This window comes from Monodelphis domestica, chromosome 1 (genome assembly GCF_027887165.1).
Source record: "Monodelphis domestica isolate mMonDom1 chromosome 1, mMonDom1.pri, whole genome shotgun sequence".
NCBI classification, from domain to species: Eukaryota; Metazoa; Chordata; class Mammalia; order Didelphimorphia; family Didelphidae; genus Monodelphis; species Monodelphis domestica.
In genome coordinates, this window is record NC_077227.1 from 386762296 (window position 1) to 386789287 (window position 26992).

Here is a 26992-nt window from a genome sequence, read left to right on the forward strand (position 1 = left end):
CAGGAATGCCGTGTTAGAAATAAATAGGAGGGAATTTCCATTTCCCTGGTCAGACAATATCTGAAGTACTGTGTCTGGTTCGAAGTATAAGTTGTGAGATTCTGTGAGCTTTGCAAGTTTCTCTTGCAGATAATTGCTAGATCCTGGTCTATTCAGGCCTTCTTGCCTTTCTTTGAAGCTGAAACTGAGTAGGTCTTGTGAGAATTTAAAATAAATTTGTACTCCTCTTTCCTCTTAGAAAATAAAGTTTTGAAAACCCATTTCTAGGTCAGCCCCAACATTTGGGTGTGCATGCATACTATCTGAAGAAGCTAGAGGTCTTCTGGTTACCAGGTGTCTTGGAAGATGCTCACCTCTTGTTCAATTTGACTCAAGAAACCTGGCCTCTGACCCAATCTAATGAGGAAGACCCAGAAAATGTGACTTCACAGGGCTTATAAGTGATGGATCAAAGAAGTTTGTAATCTCTTGGTTAGGAAGGAAGCAATAGGCATGGAATAGAGACATGAGGTGAGCAGGCAAACTAAACTCACATTAGCTAGATCATGTGATTATGTGCCTTTACTTTCTCCAACCCATTTTTACTATCTAATAAATAATTATAAATTAATATTCAGTCTTCAGAGAATTTTAATCCTCACAGTCTCAAGAAATGCTGCTCCTTCTGATGCCATTGCTTTTTGACCAAAGCTGAAAGTCTTGAAGCTACAATCCTGGAGTTTGACCACATCAGCATTAACTAGAGAAGACTTGTTCCTTGGGTTGGAATTGATTCACCTTTCCTGGGTAAAAGATTCTCACCACCAGGCCCCTTTTTTGGACCCATTTGCTGTCAAAAGTCTTGGTCCTTATCTTGTACCTGAATTCCCATGTGATGAGGAGAGCTATATCTATATCTATATCTAAGGCTATATCTAGTCCCATTACTTATTCTCCATCTAATAATTTTTATTACTCCCTTTGTCCCTTTATTACCTTTATAGATTTCTACTATAAAAGACTTTTATGCTACAAGAGGCATTGGGCAATTTTAATGCTCCAGCATTGGGCTGGCCCCAAATGAAATGTCTAAGTCCCTCTTAAAGAAGCTTAATTTGCTTCTAAATTTATTTTCTTCTTTATGGAGAGGTAGTGGGCTATTGTTATTGTCGAACAACAGCCCTCTGCCTCAGGAAGCTGAGAGACATATGTTTTGGAAATAAAGAGGATATAAAAACAAAGGGTCAGGTAGATGATGCAGTGGTTAGAGCACTGGTGCTAGAATCAAAAAAATATGAGTTCAAATCTAACCTCAGAAACTAGTTGTGTTACCCTAAGCAAGTCATTTAACTCCATATACCTCTGTTTTCTTATCTGTAAAATGAGCTAAGAAGCTAACAGAAAACCACTCCAGTATGTATAGCAAAAAAAAAAAATCACAAAATTTTAAACATGACTTAAAGACAGAACAACAACAATAACAACCAAACCCCAAAATATATCAATAAAAGTATTTTTAGAAGAAGAAAGGGGGGGGGTAAGAGGAAATGTCTTTTGAATCTTTTGCTCAGAAAGTTTCAATCTGAGAAAGAAAAATTTCTTCATACTGCCCTGACAGGGTTACCTGTGCTAGAGACAGTGATAACCAATTGTTAGCTTTCAGTGTGTGTTTCCATCTCAGAAATGTGTCATCATTACATATCAGGGCTTGATTTATTGTTTTGTTAATAGTTATTTTTTTTCACCAGATTCAGAAAGACCTGGGTTCATAGCCAACCTCAGACACTTAATAGCTGTGTGGCTCTGGATAAGTTTCTTAATCTTTGTTTACCTCAGTTTCCTAACCCCATAAAATGATAAGAATAGCAACCTACCTCCCAGGGTTGCTTTGAGGATCAAATAAAAGAATATTCATAAAACCATTGGCATAGTGCTTGACACACAGTAAACTTTATATAAATGTTAACTATCATTATTAGCAAATATTATTTTCTAGACTTAAGGTGTGTGTATCCATGCAGCCTCTCCCTCTCTTGCCTCTGCCTCCCCCAAACCAATTGTTAAACATTTATTTACCAGCACACACCTGCTTGCAGACCCCAGGGCAGGAGGAATGAGCCTTCTCTAAATCAGCTTGTTTTATAGAGCTTCAATAGGTGAAAGGATATCAGACACCATCTAGTTTTGTTTTCTTTTTATTTTACAGACAACACCAGCAAAGCAGACAGAGAAGTTACTCAACCCTCATACCATTAAATCTCAGACTTGGAGGGAGCTTCCAAGACCTCCAGTCCAACCTTTCCCTGAGCAGAAGCCCCTTACTGAGTATCCCTGAAAGATGGTCAGAGGAATCTCTGCTTCAAGAACTGAGTCACAGGGAATGTTAGTACCTGCTGATGCAACTTACAACACTTTTTACATGACTTTCATTTCTAAGAAGTTTCTCCTTGAATGGCTGAAAATGGCCCCTCTGAGATGACTGCCAAGTTTTCCTACTTTCTGACCTCTGCTTGGGACCAAACACAATAAATCAGATTCTCACTCAACTAGCTCATAACAGCCCTTCAAATGTTTGGAGACAGTGACATTCTGAGAAAGTTTCTCCAGTAGATATGAGAAGAGTGACTCAGCCTATAATAAACTGACCCCAGCTGGTACATAAGTCCTGATCACACTCTGTTCTGGTTGTTTGATTTAATCTGAAAAAGCCTTATTTGCACCAGATGGAGATAGCAGATTAAAAGCACCATTTTGGCAATTAATATTAGATTGTGTTAGAATTTTCCAACGGGATTGTCTTGGCCTCATCTTTAAAAATAGATTCGAGGTCTAGAAGCAGAGGGTTTCTGATTCATTCAGCCTTAATTTCCTTTCCAAGGTAATAAGGAGAACAATGTTCTGCCTAATTGTATACAGGCTTCCTATTTATTTCTGATTCTGGGGCTGGTCACAGATGGATGCCCTTTTCCTACTCTTTCTTATCTCCTAACTACATTCCTTTCCTCTGAACCCCAAAGACTCCAGGCTCTGGGACAGTTGAGAATCCAACTGTTCTAAAACACTACCCAGGGGCTCAATCATCCTGGAATTAGTTGAGCTCAAGTTGACTTCAAGTGAGATGACAGCTTCTCTTTATTAAATCTCTCCCTGATTGGCAAATGTTACACTTAGATTCTAGATTTTTATGTACCTGGGTTAATCAGGAAACTCTCCTTCAGATATCAAAGTGATAAGTTCTCTAGTTGAGTGCACTTTTTTTAACGACTTACTCTCCATCTTAGAACGAATACTACACATTGGTTCCAAGGCAAAAGTGAGATAAGGGCTGGGCAATGGGAGTCAGGTGACATAGCTAGGAAGTATCTGAAACTAGATCTGAACCCAGGACTTCTCATTTCTGGGCCTGGCTCTCAATCCACTGAATCACCTAGTTGAACTTGAAGTGGACCTTTTGGAGGTTACTTTGCTTTTTCCTCACTATGAAAGCAATAGAAATACCCATTTCTCTACTAATGGTGGATGACATGGTTAGACTTGGATAGGTTGTGGTCAAAGATACCCTTTTATGATGACTCTATTAAAATGGGTTGTCCCATTTATGGATAGATTTTCAGAGAGCTGAGGATTGGCTAGAGGGGACTAGGTAAGTTACATATAACTTCTCCCTTCCTCTTTTCTTTTATCCCTTCTCACCTGCCTCCTCTCTCTTCCTCCTCACTATTTGTTATTTTGGGACAGAGGCATATTGCAAATTGAAATTACACTCATACAACCCAAGGATGGTTCACTATTAGGAAAATTATCCACATAATTGATCATATTGGACTTCTGGGTAAACATCGGTGCAATCTAGATGTGAATCGCTTCCTCTCCCCAGCATCGAGCAAAATAGACTACCTCAAAAGATCATAAAAATCACCTTTGGAAGAACAGAGGGACTCTCCAGTACCCCACAGAAATGAAGGTACATGGGGTTTGAACATTTCCACACTATAAGAAGGAGGAAAAGCTTGCACAAAAACGTGAACTGAGCCGGCCTTCTCCCCCCCCCCCAAACCAGAGTAGGGTATCAGAGTGCTCACTGGGACAGCAAGTGAGTGAGGAATGTCTCTGTCTGGGGGGGGGGGGCACACTAGGGTCCTTGGGATATAAAGACTGCTAGGAAACGACCTCTAAGGGCGGTTTGTCATGAGAAACCTGATCACTGGAGAGCACACAGATGGAGGGTCTCCTGCAAACTTGAAACAGTGAGGAGTCTCAAGAATCTGTAAAAACTGCCTAAGGCCAAAGCGTTGCCCCTCACTGTAGTGGGGGGGGGCAAGCCAGGCTCCCTGGAAACTGACAGGGAATACCAGAGTTCCACCCCTCAGAGCAGTTTTACAGGAGATTCCTGCACATGGGCGAGAAGAGATCACAGAGCATGGGGGCAGGCGTGCTGAACACAGGGGCCTGCGTGCTGAGCTCTGCACTGAACACAGGGGCCTGCACACTGAGCACTGGGGCGGGTGCGATAAGAAACCTCGGAGGCTGGGAAGAACTAGTCTGAGGCAACCTAAATTCACAGAAAACCTGCCCATATCTCAGACCTCAGACCAAAAAGGAAAGGGGATTAAAACCACCAAAGAAATGGCTCACATGGACCAAAATCAAGCCTCCAAGAAGAAAGGGAAAAAAGTGACTATTGAAAATTTTTATGGCAGGAGTACCCAAGGAAAAGAAGAGAAAGAGGATAAAATCCAAACAAAATCAAAACATGTCTCCCAAAATGGAAATTATCCACAAGCTCTGGAAGAACTCAAATTGGAGTTTATCCAAAAGATGGAAACCTTCTGGAAAGAAAAATTGGAGAAAGAGATCAGCACTCTGATAGACAAGACTTCACAATTGGAGAAAGAGCTGAAAGCATCTAACAGAAGGGCAGACCAAGCTGAAAAGCAAAACAAGTCCCTAAAGACCAGAATTAAGCAACTGGAAGACAGTGAGCTAGCAAAACAGCAAGAATTAATAAAGCAAAGCCAAAAAATCAATGAATTAGAAGAAAACATGAAATATCTCACTGACAAGGTAACAGACCAGGAAAAGAGAGAAAGAAAACTTGAGAATTATTGGTCTGCCCGAAAAACCAGAGATAAACAAAAATCTCAATGCTATACTACAGGAGATTATAGAAGAAAAATGACCACATATTCTGGAGCAAGGGGGCAAAATAGAAATAGAAAGGGTTCATAAAACACCCTCTATACTAAATCCCCAAAAGACAACTCCCAGGAATTGTGATAATTAAAAATTTTTGGGAGCAAGGCTAGAGCCACCATTGGCACAGGGAAGACATGGACAGTGATTGGTAGATGTGAGAACTGAGGGGAGGGAACTTGGATGGTTTCCTTAAAGATAGAGGGGTCTGAGGACTGAGGGGGGGGGTTGGTTGGAGAGGTTTTTGCTCTGAGAGGTGGTGCTTTGAGAAGTTTGCTCTGAAGAAAGCTGGAGGTGGAGGCCCCTGAGACTGTTTCTCCATTTTGGTCACGTGAGTGATAGGGACTGATCTCTTTTCTTTGCCTCAGCTATCTAAGGGCTTGGGCCTTTTGGCCCAGTCTAAACAGAAGGGGTATTTAAGCCCTATTCCCTTCTCTCCCCTTTCTCTCTCTCTCTCTCTCTCTCTCTCTCTCTCTCTCTCTCTCTCTCTCTCTCTCTCTCTCTCTCTCTCTCTCTCTCTTCTTCTCTCTATCTCTAATACCTTTCTTCCTCCTGTTTGTAATTAAACTCCATAAAAGGTTGACTGCTGACTTGAGTTTTCATTTAGGAATTACATAGCTGAATTCCTTGGCGACCTTAAATGAATATATATCAGTCTTTTAAAGTGATTTCCTTGTCACACTAGCTAATGATGAATCAGAAACAACTAAACTGCCCCCCTGGGCTGTCCTAAGCCAAGCTTGAGCCACCATTGGCACATGTGAGACACAGGAAGTGAGGTAGAAAACAGCCTCTGGAGTTCACTCACTTCCTGTGGAAATGGCTAGATGCCAGTTGGATCCTGGTGCTGGAGCTTGGAGGAGGCCGGCAGACAGCTTTCCTTCAGATCGGTCACGTGAGTGGTAAGGACTTACTCCCTTCCCTGTCTTGGCCCTCCAAGGCCTAGAACTCCCTCTGGTTCAGCCAGAAGGTTGAGTTAACCTCTTTTCTTCTCTCCCTCTTTCCTTCTCTCTCTCTCCCTCTCTCCCCCTAATAATCTCTCTCTCCTGTTGTAATTAAATTCCATAAAACTCCATTCTGACTTGAGTGTTTCATTTAGGATTTTATAAGTGAAATCCTTGGTGACCTATAATTGATATATTCAGTCTTTAATCCTAAAATTAACATTAACAGTCCCTACTCCCAATTCCTCTCTAGCACCATCTCTGGCTTCCTCTGAGACTTAGATGAAGTGGCACCTCCTCTAAGAGGCCTTTTCCATTCCCCACTTAGGCTGGTTTGGCTTTTTCTTGGTATCCCCATCCAGTTCCTCAGTGCCTGGAATGTGCTTGGCCCCTCACAAGTACCCATTGCTGGGTTCTGCTGCCTTTGGGAGAAGATATCCACTGGGGAACCTGAGCTGTTGAGTGGGAAGCAGCACAGTCTGCTGGGAAGGGCTATGAAGAGACCTGGAGACAGTGAGGGACACAGCTCTGACCCTATCTATGTGACCATGAACAATCCCCCCAGCCCTTCTGAGCTTCAGTTTGCTCATCTGTAAATAGGGACAAGGAGGACTTGCCTTCCCAAGGGGGTGGTGAGAAAAGTGTTGGCCAGACCTTGGCTGTCACCAGTCATGTGCATGGCATCTCCCCATTAGACTGGGGGCTCCTTGAGGCCAGGCTCTGTGTTGGCCCTTCTTTGTATGCCCTGGGCTTGGCCCAGAGCCTGGCACAGGACAGACTCTCCCTCAGTGCTGGCTGACTGGTCAGTGACTATTCTTTGTGTCCTCACTCAGAATCCAGGCCAGCCTGAGGGTGGGAGCAAATCCTGGTAGAGTTTGTCTTTGATCATTGGGAGCCCAGGTTGGGGTCTGAATCAGCCCTTGTCCTTCCTGCCCACTTCCCCTCCCTTTTCAGGGCCTTTTGGTGAGCCCAGTCATATGTTGTTTCAGGCCTCTGTGACATTGAAGGATTTGTCTGTGGATTTCACCCAGGAGGAGTGGAGGCTCCTGGACTCTCCCCAGAAGGAGCTGTTCTGGGAGGTGATGCTGGAGAACTACAGGAACCTGATCTGCCTGGGTGAGGAAGGCTCCTCTGGGGCTCTTGGCATCTGCCCATTGCTGGGAGCCATCAGGCTATGATGCCTTGACAGTCACATGTGGTAGCTAAGGAGGCCAGAGTGGCCCTGGCAAGATATGATTGCCCACTCAGTCCCCCTTACATGACCTCTCTCATCAATACCCCTTACCTATGAAATACCCCTCTCTCTGCTGTCTCTCTGATGTGCATGTCTCCATGGATACTTTCTCCCTTGTGATCGTGGCCACAGCACACACACAGGGGAGGCCTTCAAAGATGTATCACAACCCCTGTTTGCATGCTTCTCTTATATAGGAATGCCAAAAGCACTAAAAACAGACAATGGCCTGGAATATACTTCTAAAGCCTTTGCAAAACTGTGTGCCACCTTCCAAATCTCCCAGAGCACGGGAGTCCCCCACAACCCCCCAAGGTCAAGCGATCATGGAGCAGCCTGCCAGGTCTTAAAAGCACAAATCAAAAAACTACAGGATGGCGATGTCTCACCCTCCTCCCCCATCACATCTTAACTCTTGCTGTGTTTGTACTTAACCATTTGAATCTTAACAGTGTTAGATTTAAAATAGTTTTGAGCATTAAATAGTTGTAGATAAGAGAGTGGGAGCCATAAACTGTGATAATTAAAATGTTTGGGAGCAAGGGAAATATATAACAATTATGACCGCTGAAATATGTTTACTACTGTGTCTTGGGTTTATATAAATATAAGATGGTTGCCAGGGAATATATTCCCATTTTATGAATATGCCCAAGCCAACTGGGTTTTATAGAGAAATTTAATTTATAATACACTGATTAATCAATAGAAAAAGAGAGAAAGTAAGAAAGGAATAAGAATGAATAAATCAGTCAGTTGGTTTTATCACTCACCCAAGATCTCTCTAGGTAAGGCTTCTCATGCCAACCTCAGGCTCCACCTTCAAGAGAGCCTTCTTTCAAGAAATGTTTCCAGAGCCTTCTCCTCCTGACTCCTCCTGAGTTCTCCTTCCACAGCCTCCTTCAAGACCTCTCCAGGAGCTCTCCCTCCAGGACCTCTCTCCTCTCAGACTCCTTCAGAGCATCCACCCCTCCTCAGTCTTCCTTCAGAGCAACCTCCTCAGAGCAAAACCTCTTCCCCCTCTCCTCAGACCCCACTATCTTTAAGGAAACCATCTAAGTTCCCTTCCCTCAGTTCTCACATCTACCAATCACTGTCGATGTCTCCCCTGTGCCAATGGTGGTTCTAGTTTAACCCAGGACCACCCAGAGGTCTGTGGCTTTGCACATGTCTGTTGAAGGTCATATTCTCAAATAATTAAATCTTGATCCTTTGCTGCAGCCCTTCCTAAATCCTGTTACTCTGAGTAGGGTGGAGATTGGGAGTTCCAAGACCTGGTTCTGTCATTCCAAGTATCTCTATTGTATCAATTCTAAAATCAATCATGACTCAAAGAACTTCCTGTTCTATGCTTAAGCATAGGTCAAAGCCCTTTCCATTGTTTAGCAAAAGATTTCTGTCCTAAAGTAGTCTAAAGTAGGGAGGAGAAGGATCCTCCCATGCTAAGGGGGTTCACTTTCCAATAGAGTTCTTACTATCAGTAGGAAATTTTTTCCAAGTATGAAATTTTCCAATGGTGAAATTTCCAACATTCATAAGTCTAAGAAATTTTAAGGTTTACAGAATGAAATCGCCAAATTCAAGAGCTTCCAAGAAAAGGAGAAAATCCTACAAGAAGACAAGAAGAGGAGCTTCAGATATAGAGGGCCTCCCATAAGGATCACACATAACTTAGCAGCTAACACACTAAGAGACAGCAAAGCATGGAACATGATATTTAGAAAGGCAAGAGAGCTGGGTCTCCAACCAAGAATCAAGTACCCATCAAAACTGATTATATACTTCCACAGGAAAGTATGGGCATTCAACAAAATAGAAGATTTCCATGTATTTGCTGAGAAAAGACCAGAACTCAGTGAAAATTTTGATATCCAATCACAGAAAGCAAGAGAAACATGAAAAGGTAAATATGAAAGAAAGGGAAAAGGAGATAAATCTTATCTTTTTCTTTAAGTCAAAATCTCTTCTATAAGGACTACATTTACATCAAATTATATATATTAATATGTAGGGAAAACGTATTGTGTAATTCTCAAAAACTGTATGCATCATAAGAGTAGTTAGAAGAATAATACATAGGGAAAGATTGGGGCATCAAGAAGATTTGGTAAAGGGGGGAGAAAGAAAAAAGGAAGGGGGGAATCATCTATGATGCTAAGATTTACTTCAAAAAATGGAGGGGGGAACTAAAAAGAATAATCTTTCCCATACAAAGATACACATGGGAAGGGGAGGGGAAGAACTCTCATACAAGAAGGAGAGGAAGAGAGTGTGAAGTGGTATTACTTAAATCTTACTCTCAGTGAAATCAGCTCTGAGAGGGAAGAATATCTAGATCCATTGGGATCCTGAATTCTATCTTATCCAACAGGGTAAGAGAGAAAGGAAAATTAAGGAGGGGGAGGGGGGAAGCAGTATAAAAAGGGAGGGAAGGAGAGGGGGGAGGGGAAGGGAGCATTAAAAGGGAGGGGCTAGAAAGGGAAGCATATCAAGGGAGGGGACTAGAGGGACTGACTTAAAGTAAATCACTGGTTCAAAAGGTTATAGCTAAAGAAGAAAGGTCAGAACTAGGGGAAGATATCAAAATGCCAGGAGAAGATATCAAAATCCACAAGTGACAATCATAACTTTGAGCATGAATGGGATGAACTCACCCATAAAACATAGACAAATAGCAGATTGGATTAGAACACAAAACCCTACCATTTGTTGTCTTATGGAAACACATGAGGTGGGTTGATACTCACAAGGTTAGAATTAAAGGATGGAGTAAGACCTTTGGGGCATCAACTGATAGAAAGAAGTCAGGAGTAGCAATCATGATATCTGACAAAGTCAAAGCACAAATAGGCCTGATCAAAAGGGATAGGGAAGGTAAATATATTCTGTTAAAAGGGAGTATAGGCAATGAGGAAATATCACTAATCAACATGTATGCACCAAATGGTGTAGCATCCAAATTTCTAATGGAGAAACTAGGAGAACTGAAGGAGGAAATAGACAGTAAAACCATATTAGTGGGAGACTTGAACCAAGCACTATCAAATTTAGATAAATCAAATTAAAAAATAAATAAGAAAGGTAAAAGAGGTGAATGAAATCTTAGAAAAATTAGAGTTAATAGACATATGGATAAAAATAAATAGGGACAAAAGGAATACACCTTCTTCTCAGCACCACATGGCACATTCACAAAAATTGACCATACACTAGGTCACAGAAACATGGCATTCAAAGCAGAAAAGCAGAAATAATAAATGCAACCTTTTCAGATCATAAGGCAATAAAAATATTGATCACTCAGGGCACATGGAGAGCCAAATCAAAAATTAATTGGAAATTAAATAATATGATACTCCAAAATCGGATAGAGAAGAAATCATAGAAACAATTAATAATTTCATATAGGAAAATGACAATGGTGAGACATCTTTTCAAACCTTATGGGATGCAGCCAAAGCAATACTTAGAGGAAAATTCATATCCTTGAGTGCATATATTAACAAATTAGGGAGGACAGATATCAATGAATTGGAAATGCAAATAAAAAAAAAACTTGAGAGTGAACAAATTAAAACCCCCCAGAAGAAAACCAAACTAGAGATCCTAAAAATTAAGGGAGAAATTAATAAAATTGAAAGTGATAGAACTATTAAACTAATAAACAAGACCAGAAGCTGGTACTTTGAAAAAACAGACAAAATAGACAAAGTACTGGTCAATCTAATTAAAAAAGGAAAGAATAAAGGCAAATTAAAAGCATCAAGGATGAAAAGGGGGACCTCACCTCTAATTGTGGAAAGGAAACAAGACTGACAGTTTGTGGGGGAAGGAGCCAACTTGGAGTGGCAATTGGGTCTTGTGACTAACATTTTCTTCCTGCCATGTGGGACTAGCTTCTGGGTGTTGGAGGAGATAGGAGCTTGTTCAGCCTGTTGGGAGTGGCATGCTCTTCTTGGTTCAGCCCTAAGATTCACGCCCATTCATCTCTGAAGATCAGACCTTGTTGCTTTTTGTCTACTACTAAGATTCTAAAAAGAAAAAAACTGGATTGATATAGAGTAGACGGGAGTGGGAGAACCCTCTGCCAGCCTCTGGGGCCTGGCCTCAGGTCTGAAGCTGAGTAAAAACTTGAAACCCAATGGGTTATTAAAATTTATGTTATTTGCATTCGCAGTCAGATAAGTGGACTATCATTTCTGGTCATAGAGGGAGCTGAACTTCAGTTTCAGTGATTCAAAGACAAACAGACCTCATTGGACTCCTGCTGTTTCCTCTCAGCAGGGGGCATCTCCCTCCCTTGCATCACCAAGATATATACCCTCTCTCCCCTTATCTCCTCCATACCCCATACAAACCTCCCATTATCCCCCTGTTTCCCAAAATTCCCATTTCCTTTCCCAATAAATATTACACAATGAAGAGGAAATTAAGGAAATAATTAAAAAATACTTTGCCCAACTATATGGCAATAAATATACCAACCTAGGTGATATGGATGAATATTTACAAAAATAAAAATTGCCTAGACTAAAAGAAGAAGAAATAGAATTCTTAAATAATCCCATATCAGAAAAAGAAATCCAACAGGCCATCAAAGAACTTCCTAATAAAAAATCCCCAGGACCTGATGGATTCACCAGTGAATTCTATCAAACATTCAAAGAACAGCTAATTCCAATATTATATAAGCAATTTGACATAATAAGCAAAGAGTGAGTTCTACCAAATTCCTTTTATGACACAAACATGGTACTGATTCCAAAGCCAGGCAGGCCAAAAACAGAGAAAGAAAATTATAGACTAATCTCCCTAATGAATATAGATGCAAAAATCTTAAATAGGATACTAGTAAAAAGACTCCAGCAAGTGATCAGAAGAGTCATTCACCACAATCAAGTAGGATTTATACCAGGAATGCAGGGCTGATTCAATATCAGGAAAACCATCCACATAATTGACCACATCAACAAGCAAACTAACAAAAATCACATGATTATTTCAATAGATGCAGAAAAAGCCTTTGCCCATTCCTATTAAAAACACTAGAAAACATAGGAATAAAAGGGTCATTCCTAAAAATAATAAATAGTATATATCTAAAACCTTCAACTAATATTATCTGCAATGGGGATAAACTAGATGCATTCCCAATAAGATAAGGAGTCAAACAAGGATGCCCATTATCACCTCTATTATTTGACATTGTACCAGAAACACTAGCAGTAGCAATTAGAGAAGAAAAAGAAATTGAAGGCATTAAAATAGGCAAGGAGGAGACCAAGTTATCACTCTTTGTGGATGACATGATGGTCTACTTAAAGAATCCTAGAGATTCAACCAAAAAGCTAATCGAAATAATCAACAACTTTAGCAAAGTTGCATGACACAAAATAAACCCACATAAGTCATCAGCATTACTATATATTTCCATCACAGCTCAGCAGCAAGAACTAGAAAATGAAATCCCATTCAAAATCACCTTAGACAAAATAAAATACCTAGGAATCTATCTTCTGAGACAAACACAGGAACTATATGAACACAACTACAAAGCACTTTCCACACAACTAAAACTAGACTTGAACAATTGGAAAAACATTAACTGCTCATGGATAGGATGAGCCAATATAATAAAAATTACCATCCTATCCAAACTCATTTATCTATTTAGTGCCATACCCATTGAACTTCCAAAAAAATTTCTTTACTGATTTAGAAAAATCCATTACAAAGTTCATTTGGAAGAACAAAGAATCAAGGATATCCAGGGAAATAATAAAAAAAAATACAAAGGAAGGGGTCCTTGCAGTCCCAGATCTCAGACTATATTATAAAGCAGCGGTCATCAATACAATTTGGTACTGGCTATGAGACAGAAAGGAGGATCAGTGGAATAGACTCGGGGTAAGTGACATCAGCAAGACAGTATATGACAAACCCAAAGATCCCAGCTTTTGGGACAAAAATCCACTTTTTCATAAAAACTGCTGGGAAAATTGGAGGACAGTGTGGGAAAGATTAGGTTTAGATCAAACCTCACACCCTACACCAAGATAAATTCAAAATGGGTGAATGACTTGAACATAAAGAAGGAAACTATAAGAAAATTAGGCGAGAACAGAATAGTATACATGTCAGACCTTTGGGAAGGGAAAGATTTTAAAACCAAGCAAGACTTAGAAACAATCACAAAATACAAAATAAATAATTTGGACTACATCAAATTAAAATGCTTTTGTACAAACAAAACCAATGTAACCAAAATCAGAAGGAAAGCAACAAATTGGGAAACAATCCTCATAAAAACCTCAGACAAAGGTTTAATTACTCAAATTTACAAAGAGCTAAATCAACTGTACAAAAAATCAAGCCATTCTCCAATTGATAAATGGGCAAGGGACATGAATAGGCAGTTTTCAGATAACAAAATCAAAACTATTAATAAGCACATGAGAAAGTGTTCTCAATCACTTATAATCAGAGAGATGCAAATTAAAACAACTCTGAGATATCACCTCACACCTAGCAGATTGGCTAACATGACAGCAAAGGAAAGTAATGAATGCTAGAGGGGATGCGGCAAGGCTGTGACACTGATTCATTACTGGTGGGGTTATGAACTGATCCAACCATTCTGGAGGGCAATTTGGAACTATGCAGAAAGGGCAATAAAAGACTGTCTGCCCTTTGATCCAGCCATAGCACTGCTGGGTTTGTACCCCAAAGAGATAATAAGGAAAAAGACTTGTACAAGAATATTCATAGCAGCGCTCTTTGTGGTGGCCAAAAATTGGAAAATGAGAAGATGCCCTTCAATTGGGGAATTGAACAAATTGTGGTATATGTTGGTGATGGAATACTATTGTGCTAAAAGGAATAATAAAGTGGAGGAATTCCATGGAGACTGGAACAACCTCCAGGAAGTGATGCAGAGCGAAAGGAGCAGAACCAGGAAAACATTGTACACAGAGTCTGACACAGTGTGGTAATGGACTTCTCCATTAGTGTCAATACAATGTCCCTGAACAATCTGCAGGGATCTAGGAGAAAAACCACTATCCACAAGTAGGGGATAAATTGTGGATGGAAAAACATTGAGGAAAACCAACTCCTAGACTATAGGGGTTGAGGGGATATAACTTAGGAGAAACTCTAAATGAACACTCTGGTGCAAACACCAACAACATGCAAATGGGTTAGAATCAAGAACACTTGTGATACCCAGTGGAATCGTGCGTCCGCTATGGGATAGTGGGGGGGAGGGGAGGAAGAAAATGATCTTTGTCTCCAATGAATAATGCTCAGAAATGACCAAATAATATAATGTTTAAAAAATAATTGACCATATCAACAATCAAACTAACAAAAATCACATTATTATTTCAATAGATGCAAAAAAAAAGCCTTTGAAAAACAAAATACCAACTCGTTCCTATTGAAAACACTAGAAAGTATAAGAATAGAAGGGTCTTTCATAAAAATAATGAACAGTATGTATTTAAAGCCATCAGCATCATCTGCAATGATGATAAATTAGAAGCCTTCCCAATAAGATCAGGAGTGAAGCATGGATGCCCATAATCACCTCTATTATTTAATACTATACCAGAAACACTAGCAGTAGCAATTAGAAAATTTAAAAAAAATGAAGAAATTAAAATAGGAAATGAGGAAACTAAACTATAACTATATGATGGTCTACTTAAAGAATTCTAGAGAATCAACTAAAAAGCTAGTGGAAATAATCAACAACTTTAGCAAAGTTGCAGGATACTCTAGGAATATAATTAGGGATAGTCTGGTTTCTATGGTTAGTTAAAAGAAGGGAATTTTTTTATTGTTTTAGTCCTTTATTTATTTACTTTTAAAATTTTATTTAGTCAATTTAGATCATTATTCCATGGTTACAAGAATCATATTCCTTCCCTTCCTCCCCTCACCTCTCCCTTCCCACAGCTGACACACAATTCCACTGGGTATTACATGTGTCCTTGATCAGAGCCTATTTCTATGTTGTTGAAGTTTGCACTAGGATGTTCATTTAGAGTCTACATCCCCAATCATATCTCCCTCAACCCATGTAATCAAGCAGTTGTTTTTCTTCAGTGTTTCTACTCCCACAGTTTTTCCTCTGAATGTGGATAGAGTTTTTTTTCTCATAGATCCCTCTGGGTTGTTCAGGATCACTGCATTGCCACTAATGGAGAAGTCCATTACATTCGATTGTACCACAGTGTATCAGTCTCTGTGTACAATGTTCTCCTGGTTCTGCTCCTCTCACTCTGTATCAATTCCTGAATATCATACCAGTTCACACAGAATTGCTTCAGTTAGAATATAAAACATGCTATCTTTTATTACTTTATTTGCATTTTATTTTCAGGATTTTAGTTTTATAAGTATTCTTTTACTATCATGAACAATATGGAAATAGTTTTCACATGATAATACATGTATAATTCAGATTAAATTGTTACCATCTCCAGGAGGTGGGAGGAAAGGTAAGGAGGGAGACAGTTTGGATCTTATAAATCCCTAATAGTGATGTGGAAAATTGTTATTATATACAATAGAGAAAAGAAAATAACTCTGAAGAAAAAAAATGAAAATACGTTGTTAAGTAAATTCTCTCTCTGATCGTTTACCACCTCAACCTGAACTCAGAACCTCTTGATCCATGAAATGACTGTTAGGACTTGATATATCTATATCACAAGATTATTGACTACCAATCTGAGCTCAGTAAAGGAAGAAGAAAGGCAAAACAAGGCAGCCCAGAGACTCAAAGGGCAATTTCAGGTCTGCTGAAGATGGACATGTCTCCACAGCCATGTGCTTTGGCTGAAAACCACCATTGCCCCTGACAAGAGGTGGGAGATATATCAAAGGCAGACAGTTTCAGAATGTCCAGAATGAGTCCATCCTCTTGATTTTCAGTCTACAATTATCTTTGTATGCCTGAACCTTATAGGACAATCAAGAAATCCCTTTGTCATCTTAGGAAGGTATGTATCTCTTTATCCAGAGTCCAGAGTGCTGTATTGAGCATAGCAGAAGTTCCCTCACACCATTAAAAAAAAGTTTTTTTTCGGTTTTTTTATATACCCTTACCTTCCAACTTAGAGTTAATACTGCATATTGGTTCCAAGGCAGAAGAGTGGAAAGGGCTAGGAAATAGAAGTTAAGTGACTTGCCTAGGGTCACACAGCTAGGAAGGGTCTGAGGCCAGATTTGAAACTAGGACCTACCATCTCTAGGCTTGGTTCTTAATCCACTGAACTACACAGCTGCCCCCCAAATCAGGTTTCTTTATCATCTTTCATGTATTCACAAGGAAATTTACCTGATTATAATTCACTGATATCCAGACATAATGTACAATTGAGATCAAAGGATAATATTTTCAGACCTGGCTGACAGGGGTCCAACCAGAGACTAATGAGATAGAGAAATTGAGTAATGTAACAAGGTTTTATTGAAGTAAAGGAGGGACCAGAGAGAGATGAGAAACTGATGGCAGTGGAATGGGGAGGGGGGAGGAAGTGAGAGCATGGGGGAACCCCACAATCTGTAGAAGACTAGGGGTCCCCAGTGGAGTGGGGAAGGGGAAAATATTTTTAGGGTGGTAGTCTGGGATTAAGTAATCTGGGTTGTCTCCTTTGGACAAAGTTTGGGTACTTGTATCCAGATGATTGGATGGCCTTAAAGGAGTATAGAACTTCAGTCTCTGCAGGATGGAAATTCTCAGGTCTGATGGTCAGTAATGGAGGAGATCATTTGTCTGGGTCTGCCAGGGAATTCTTGGAGTCCTACCAGTTTTACTATTGTGGCAGATTTTGTTCCAGGTAATGGCAGGTGCTGGGGGGAGGGGAAAGGGGGGCTTTGGTCTCAGGTGGGGATTGGGGAGAAGGGAGCTTTTTGGTCATTACATTTTCATCTTTTGATTTTTTTAAAAGAAAAAAATGGGAGTAGGAGATAGTAGCAAGAGGAAAGAAAAGGGGATATAACTCCAAGGGAGGGAAATAAATGGTCAATGGTCTTTCTCATTAAACTGCTCACTGCTGAAGAAGGAACATCCTGAGTCTCTCAAGGTCCCATCTGCATCCCTTTATCTGGAATGATGTTAATATTTTCTGGAAAGATCTCAATAGGAATATATTATGGGGAAGGAGCAAGAGTATTAGAACAGATCTGAAAAAGAGTATCAGAGAGAACAGGAAAAGAAAAGAGATTAGAAGGAATGAAAAGAGTGAATACAGGATGTAATACAGACATGGCTATGCACATTCAAATTTCAGGGGCTTAAATTACCTAATTACTTAACTGTATGAAACATCCTGGTTTTTGCTCTATTAAAAAAAAAAACAACAATGAAAGGATTTTTAATGCAATTTGGCTTCACTTTAGTCATTCCTGAAGACAACCAGGTCTGACATATATTTAGAGTTTGAAGAGACCATCAACACCAACTATCTCTTTTTTTACAAATGAGAAAACTGAGGCACAGAAAGGTTAAGAGATTTGCTGAGTCATAAAGACTGCAAGTACCTGAGGAAGGGTAGCATGTTGTGTGGAAAGCTGTGCTGATTCCCAGGATTTCCCACCTCAAGGGTATTTCAATGAGGCTAAAAGGGTTTATTAGTGAGATAGATGACCAAGAGGAAGCTACCCAATGGGAGTCTGCCTGACTAAATGAACAAAAAAAATAGGGTTTTATTGATTTTATGGGAGAGCTGTACTTGACAAACCAGGGGGCAGGAGATTTGTGATTACAGCTTACTTTGGGGGGGGGCTGGAGGTGGTGACATCTATGATTTTGGGAATGGTTTGAGGTTGACATGTGAGTGGCAGGGGTAGGTGACTTGGGAGAAGAGCTAGAAATTGGAGAAACTGTTTATCAGGAGATATGCAGGTCTCAGGAAGGTGGAACACACGTGCCATCTTTATCCCTTGTGACACTTTATCCCCTATACTGGCTGAGGACATTTGTCATTTCATCCACCTCTCTGCCCAGCAGCTAAATGGGAGAGCTTCCTCCCTCCCTGTGTGGGATAAGGGGGCAGACAGGGCATGCCTGGCACTTGGTTTGGGGGAGGGGCAGGGCACACAGGTTTGGGGAGGGGGAGGGGAAGTTAAGGCACTCAGTCTGGAGGTTAGGGTGGGGGTGGCAGCCCATCTCTAAAATATTTGCTATCGCTGGGCTGGGGGAAGTAGGAAAGGGGATGGTGTGCTACACAGATAAGAGATGCAAAGAATCGGACTGGATGGTTGGCTGAAGCACTGAATGGAGTTAGGCTGAAAAGTTGGAGTCTAGGCTCTTAAACCCCAATTGCTTAAACTCAATGTGGAAAACTGCTGTAGGAATAGAGGTGTGCATTCAGAGTGCAGATGGAACACAGCAAAAGACATGACTGACAGACTGAAAGGTCTGTTTGGAATGTTGCAGAGGGAGCCTGAGAAGGATTTTCAAGTGACGAAGGAGGGGGTTTGGTCCCGAGCCTTGAAGAGGGAGACAACTTTTCCTGAGCCCTGAATTGCAAATCTCATCTGATTCCCAAGAGTGTCCCAAATTGACTGCTATGTCTCTGGAGTTCATTAATTGTCTCAAATCTCATCTTATCAAGAACTTGGTGGTCAGACATTTCCGATTAGCCAAAGAGGGATTAATCCCAGGAGGGCAATCTGTGTGTCTAACCTGAAGAAACCACCTGTCTCTGTAACCTCTTAACCACAATGCTCAAGCGCATACATAGACATTTAGTTTAAGTTAGTAGAGCTGGGGAGAAAGGAAGAATTGCTTTCTAGACTGGTCCTGGCTGGTGGCCAAAGCCAGGAACTTAAGACCAACCTGGACAGAGAGCTTAAGGATCTCCTGAATCCCACTTTCCTAAACCTTTCCTTTGCTAGTTATATCAATAAACCATCTATAAATTATATTCCAATGTAGTCAGATAAATCTTTGGAAGATATAAAGGGAGGTAGAGGGTGAAAGGGGCCAATTGGGGAGGCAGTTCTAAGAGGCTTCAGTTACCTCAAACATAAAGCTGACAGCCTCTCTGACAGGGTCTGTATCAGAAATGTCAGCTAGGGGCGCCAGGCATTTCGCTAAGCCCTGGCAAATTGTCCATACTTTACCCCATAGATGTCTCTTATCTGAACACAGGATCCTATCTCTCCCTGTACTCAGTTTTCATCACAGGGACAAACCCCTTGAGACCCTCTGGTTAAGGGGAAGGATAGCCCAGCTAGCAAATAGCATCATTAGGGGTTACTTATTTCCCTTTTTACACTGCTTTGGACCAATTAAAATGGAGGAAAGTTCCTCAGGAATTGAAATGCTAGAATTGAGGACTTGTGATAATGCTCGTAAAAAATTTTAAAGCTTCTTATAGAAGCTTGAGAACTTAAGTTCTAGGTTTTCTCTGTATTGTATTTCTCAGATAGAAGTTTCTCTAAAACAGCCTTAAATGTATTTAATCTAAATGTTAGCTACTAAGGTTTAATTTTGTACTAACTGTTGATTTTCCAGTAGCTGAGAATATAGAACTCGTGATCCAGGTATAGGAGTCTCTCATAGAAGACAAAAGACAGACCCAGCATTCATCACTTTATTTTAGGACTTTCCTTATAGACCTTGGTATGGTGAATGTGGAAAATAATGAATAAAGAAAATGAATGACAATGAAATTATGCCAGTAATGTGATGCAGTTTTATTCTTCCTATTAACTCTTTTCATGAATGCTATGATTTCAATGTTTTTAAGCTATTCTTCTTCTTAGAGAACAGGGCTTTTCTAGTTAACACATGTATTCTGGAGTGTGGGAAAGTTGATTTGGGTTTGGTAAACTGTAAAACTGACTGCTTATTGCAAATGCACAAGAAGTACTTGGCAAAATACTTTGTGAGTGCTGATTACAACTAAAATAGAAAAGTTTCAACTCAGTTTTATTTTATTTTGTTACAAGATTTAATATAACATATCACCTGTTAAATTGGAGATTTACAGTAATTTTCCAGAATGCTTTTCTAACTGCGGGTAAATTATCATGTGTCCCTTATCTATGTGGAATTTGAGAATGTAATCAATTATCAATGAAATGTCAGAAGAATTTAGGAAAGAATACGGGAGCCTGATGAGTTTTATGTTGTAACAACAGGAGATAGTTATATTCAACCCTAAACATGATTACAGAAAACTGTCATTTGAGGGAAAGGCATATGGCGATGTAATTAGAAGAAATGCTATGGAAAAAATGGTTTTTGATGTAAGAAGTCCAATGCAGTATCTTCTAGTAACTGCAGGTATAGTCCCAAATCATTGGAAATCTGAGAAGGGTGCTTGCCTGTCTTCCCTAGGATGAAACTTAAGTTTTATACCAGGCAAGTCCTATACATGACTGTGCATCATTTCTAACTGCAAGCTGGCATTAATTAATACTCCAAATTAGGGGAGTACTTCTCCCTTTTCTTAGTTTTTTTCTCTCTTGTTTTTCCTCTTGTGGCAAGTTTTCTATCATGAAAGATGATATTGTCTTGGGCTAATGCTGAAACATATGAATTGAAGTTAGAGGTACTATAAAGGTTTAGTCATTCAAACAATCAAGCAGATGAATACTGTAAGATTATCATCTATCCGTTACTCATTATGATGCCTTTGGAAATATGTGTGTATAAAAACAATGAGAAAATATGGCCTCTACTTTGTGAGACCAAGGTATAAATCCACTTAGTAAAGTTTGAGTAAGGTGAATTTTGGTTTTGTCAATTTAGTTATTATACCTCAGACATTCAATCACATGGATGTAGTTTTTAATTTGGGATTCATTCACGTATATACATAAAACATGTATATGAAAAATGGACACGAGCTCAAGGGATCTGAAATAAATTCTTTAAATAGTTGTTAATGTGAATGAAACGTTCAATCCATTTGAGCATTGTGTAGTAGTTAAATAAGCAGTTAAAGTGAATAAAAAGAGTTGTTTTTAGATCCTCAGCATCACATTCTCCCCCAAAAGATAGATTATTAAAAAGATATATTAGCATCTTATTATCCACAAGTGGAAGTAAGAAGTTTGAATTTAATTTTTGAATTTTTCATTTTGAGAATTTTGAACTTAATTTAAAAATTGTTCTGAAAATGAAATTGTCATATGAGTACTTCTAGTATTTAAATCTTGCAATGGAGATCTGATATTGGCCTTAACAAGCATTTTTATAGTGTTTTTGGTTTGATAATAGGATACTCAATTAGAATTTTATTTAGTATTAGCTGGTTTTTATTTTTATCTCTTTCATATAAGATTAAAATTAATATCCAATAACTCCAAGAATTATATTTTATAAAGTTTACTAATAATCACTTGGAGTAGAAGAAATAAAGGGAACAAAAGTAAAGCCCGGGTAAAAAACACTTGAGTAATATTCTCCTGCCTCTCACCTAACCCCACCTCCATAGCCATGTTCCTGGGAGAACAGAGTGAGGACAGAGGTACACAAAAGTTATGCCTTCCCCATGTTAGTACATTACGTAGATAGGTAACTGGGATGCTGGGAAAGAGAGTTCCTGGGGAGAAACATTCTAATTATACAAACTCCCCTGTGATTCTATTGGGAAACAAGCGTATAGAAATCTCCCAGATTTGCATGCCTAGTTTCCCCACGAATCAGTAGACATAACCATCTTATATCTCTAAAAATCTTTAACTAGAGGTACATACAATATTCAGTCTCCAGAAAATTTTGATCTTCATAGCAAGTCAAGTGACTTGCCCAGGGTCACATATCTGGGAAGTGTCTGAGGTCAGATTTGAACCTAGAACCTCCTGTATCTAGGTCTGGTTCTGAATCCACTGAGCTACCCAGCTGCCCCCTGATTTTAGTCATTTTGACTGAGAAAGTTAACTATTTTTATAAACGGCGAACACAATATTTTTAAAAATTCTTATATTTGTCAAATTCATATTTAATTATTACGGCTCAGAAAGTTCAGTCTGGGAAAGGAAATTTCTTTAAGCTATCTTAGCTAACTCTAAGGGTTACCGATGTTAGAGCCAGCTCTAACCAACTGCCAATTGTTAGTTTTCAGTGTGAATATTTAGATCTCAAAAATCTCAAAAAAACCCACATCACTACACATCAGGGTTTGATTTGTTTTGTTAATATTTTTTATCCCAGAATCAGAAAGGCCTGGGTTCAAAGCCAGCCTTAGACACTTAATGTGTGACCCTGGATAAAGACTTAATCTTTATTTACCTCAGGTTCCTCATCCATAAAATGGCAATGAGAATAGCAACCTACCTCCCAGGGTTGCTGTGACAATCACATGAGATAATAATTGTAAAACTCTTGGCATAGTGCATGGGACCCAGGAAGCTCTATATAAATGTTAATTATTATTATTATTATTATTTTATAGACTTAAGGTGTATATGAATACATGCATTATTCTCTCCCTCCTTGCCTCAGCCTCCCCCAAACCTGTTGTTAAATACTTACTTACCAGTGCACACATGCTTGGAGACCCTATGACAGAAGGAATCAACATTCTGAGCCTTCTCTAAATCAGCTTATTTAATAGAGCTTCAGAAGCACACCATTTAGTCTTATTTTCTACTTATTTTACCAAGGACACTGACAAAGTAGAATGAGAAGTCATTCAACCCTCATACTATTAAATCTCAGACTTGTGGGGAGCTTCCAAAGCCTCTGGTCCAACCTTTCCCTAAGGAGAAACTCCTTCCTCGGCATCCCTAAGAGGTGGTCAGAGGAATCTGTTTCAAGAGTTCTGTCTCTGGGAATGTTAGTACCTACTACTGCAGCTCATGACACATTTTGTATGACTCTCATTGCTAGGAATTTTCTCCTTGAATGCAGATGAAAATGGCCCCTCTGAGATGGTTGCCAAGTTTTCCTACTTTCCTACTTCTGCTTGGGGCCAAACACAATAAATCAGATCTCTCATTCAACTATCTCATAATAGCCCTTCAAATGTTTGGAGATAGTGACCATATTTTACCTGGAGTTTCTCTTTTATTTCAGCTAAATATTTTCACTTCTTTCAACTAAGCCTCATAGGTCATAGTCTCCAATCTTCTCAGCATCCTCACTGACTTCCTCTGGACACACTTCAGCTTTTCAGAATCCTTCAGGAAATAGTAGAGACATCACATCATTCTGAAACCATAGTTCTATTAATGCAGTCCAAGAATACATTGGGGTTGCTAGGTGACACAATGGATAGAATGCCAATCCTAGAATCAGGAAGATTCATCTTCATATAGAGGGATATGGGGTCCCCTAGGAACCCCAAGTTGCTAGAGGGATCCCAGTCCAGAAAAAGCATGTGAGGAGTCCTGGGTTCCTGACTTCAGTCAAACCAGCCAAAAACAGAATTCACAAACTCAGATCTGAACTCACTAGTTGTATGATCTTGGGGAAGTTACTTAATTCCATCTGTCTCAGTTCCTCATCTGTAAAATGAGACTCAGAAAGACATGGTAAAGCACTTCAGGATCAAACCCCAAATAAGGTTATAGAGTCAGACCTGACTAGAGAATAATAAGGATATATTAGATACAAGATACAAGGATACAAGATACAGGAACTCAAACTGCCATCAGACTCTGGCTTACTCTCCTGAGTGACAAGAAGCTGAGTTACGCCCTTTTTTCAAGCCATCTGAAACTCAAGAGAGAATGGAGGGTGGTAAAGGTGATATGGAAACTGGTTGTTATTTTGGGGATGTTTCCATTGTGTTCAAAGGTAGGGGAAAAGGTTTTCACAAGAATGGCTTATATATTTCTATTTGGTACAAGGGGATTTTAATAGTAAAATAAAATGTTAAAAGCTAGCCAATGAGGTTACCATTTAATATTGATCTAAGCAACAATATCAAATAATTTTTAAGACCGCCTGAAAACTTCAATAAATCCAAAAATACTGAAAGTTTACAGCAGATGCTGGCATAATTTAGTCCTATAGGCACATTAGCAAATGTCCAGAGTCAATCAGTTACTTTTTTAGAATTTGGTTATAGATTTCTCATTTTTTCCTTTCCAGCAATGAAATAATGTAAGAACCTCTCTATTGCAAAGGAGATTTCTACAAAAGAAGACAGTGGTCACTGAAGTCTACTTTAGTCCTCCAAAAATGGAAAGATGTGATAGAATACAGGAAATGAGGTATTTTTTCTGTAATTAAGATCTTGCAAAGTGCAATGCTCATCTTCTCTGCTGATGGAGTGGTGCCCCCAAAAGTCAATTCTCAATGTGTCAGCCCAATCTCTCCCTTTCATTATTGGTAACAGAGTGCCACGCAGACCCTCCTGCCCTTACTGCACTTTGTACCTTATTATGGTCAATGTCAGAATCACTATGACCTAAAGGGATAAATGACAAAATTGTTTCATAAAACCCTGAATTAACCCTTGTCTCATGGGAACTTGCCTTTAAGAAATCCCCAGACCATTGACTTTTGTCCTCAACTAAACAATAAATCATCAAGCAACCATTGAGCACCCTGGAAGGAGTGGTGGATGTAAGGACCCTTTTAGTCTTAGTATTTTTTATTATATTTAGGCAACTCCCAGGTACCCTCCTAGCCTCTCCCAGTTACCTTATTCTCAGGATCCAACCATTTCCCCTAGCCTCCATGTAATCAATCAGTTCTCCTTTGCCTCATATTCCCTAAAGGATAAACAGAATAGAAAAGTTCTTTAGGCCAAGGAAATTCCTAATACTGGTGTTTTTTCACAGAGAGACAGTGTTCCTTGTGTCCAAGAGCTTGACTCTGTGTGGTGTTTGTGTGATTCTAGTGTGGTGGCCATCTGAGCATTATTATCTCCTTTGTTCTGATTAAAGATTTGTTCTATTAAATATGGTGGTTCAGTGTTTTTCCAGGTTGACACATTCTAGTGGCCAAGAAAACCTCAAATGAGGTCACAAAGAGTTGGACAAGACTTAAACAAATGGATAATGACATCTCCTGAAATAAAACAAGAACCTTAGGAATTTGATATAATTACCTTTAATATAAGGGATGGTCTTAAATTTGTTTTGGCTTAGAAGGTATAACCTGAAGACAATCAAGTATGTGGCAAAATAAGCATTACTTCACAAACTCTGCTGTTTTATCCTCTCTGCTGACATCTCCAGTTGCCTTTGAGATATATCAAACTAGATGTCCAGTAGACACCTTAATCTCAACATGCCTAAAAGAGAACTTGTTACTTTCCCACTAAACACTTAGCCCTCTTACTATCTTTATTTCTGAAGAGAGCAATATTTCCCTGGTCCTTCAAGCTCACTACCCAGGAGTCACCCATTCCTCAATATCAACCATAGCCTATATCCAATCAGTTGCCAAAGTCTGCATTTCCCTTTCAACATATCATGTCACTCTCTTCCTTTCCTCCTCTGAGGCTGAACCCACCCTAGTACCACAGGCTATCATCACCTCAGAGCCTGAATTATAGCAAAAGCCTGCTGCTGAGTCTTCCTGCTTCAAGTCTCACTTTATTCCAATACACCCCATTTGGTCATCAAAGCAATTTCCCTAAAACCCAGATTTGATCCTATCATCCTATTCCTAACTAAGGAAACTCTGATGACTCCCTGTTGCCTCCTGGAGCAAATACAAAATGTTCCATTTGGCATTCAAAGCCCTTCAGAATTGGCCCTCTCCAACCTTTCCAGTCTTCTTATACCTCACACATACTCTTCAATCCAGTGAAACTGGCCTCCTGGCTGTTCCAAGAATAAGATATTCTATCTTTTGGTTCTGGCCATTTTCTTTGCCTGTCCCCTATGCCTAGAATGTTCTCCCTCATATTCTTAGCTTCCTTTGAGTCTCAAATGGAAGTCTTCCTCTACTCCTCTTAATCCTAGTGCCTTTTTTCTTATTTTTTTCCTAATCATCCTGTATATTGCTTGATTAGTATGTTTGTATATATTTGTTTAAATGTTGTCTACTGCATTAGATTGTTTTTTTTTAATTCCCTTACTTTCTATTTTAAAAATCAAAACCAAATATTGGCTCCAAGGCAGAGTAATAAGAGCTAGACAATGGTGGTTAAGTTACTTGTCCAGGCTAGAAAGTGTCTGAGGCCAAATTTGAATCCTTAGATGTCCAATCTCTAAGACTGACTCACTATCCAATGAACTGCAACTCTTGCATTACACTGTAACCTCCTTGAGAGCAAGAACTTTCTTTTGTATCTTTTCATATCCCCAATGCTTAACATAGTTCCTGCCACGTGGTATGTACTTAATCTCAACTGGTTGACTGATTCCTCTTGGAAGATCCTTTGAATCCACAATCAGTCCCATTTCTACTTCTAGAAACACTAACATTCTATTCAATTCAATTGAACAAATTAATGTAGTGCTTACTATGAGTTTATAACCCTTCTCTCCAACCTCCCTATTTCAGCAAAGAGCAGCACTATCTTCAAAACAACTAGATAAAAAACTTTAAAATCATTCTTTCCTTCTTCTCCCTCCCTCTTCATCATACTCTATAATAAATCATCTGCCAATTCCTGTTGATTATATTTCCATGATGTGTTATTGCTGTTCAGGTATGTCTAATACTTCATGAATCCATTTGGGGGTATTTTGGCAAAAACACTGGAGTAGA

General features: G+C 39.5%; 1 protein-coding gene across 2 annotated transcripts in view; it reads right to left on the reverse strand.

Moving 5' to 3' along the window:
• Window positions 1-25158, reverse strand: part of LOC103104662 (serine protease inhibitor Kazal-type 1) — a 35490-nt gene extending 10332 nt beyond the window's left edge. Inside the window, exons 1-2 of one of the 2 annotated variants that reach the window (XM_056811625.1) lie at window positions 24971-25158; window positions 23373-23499 (exon numbers count right to left, since the gene is read on the reverse strand). The gene's annotated coding sequence lies outside the window, so the exon portion shown is untranslated. Of the gene's footprint in view, window positions 1-23372; window positions 23547-24970 lie in introns of those variants that run through there. The other variant, XM_007474082.3, reaches the window with a different exon arrangement.
• Window positions 25159-26992: the final 1834 nt, after the last annotated feature.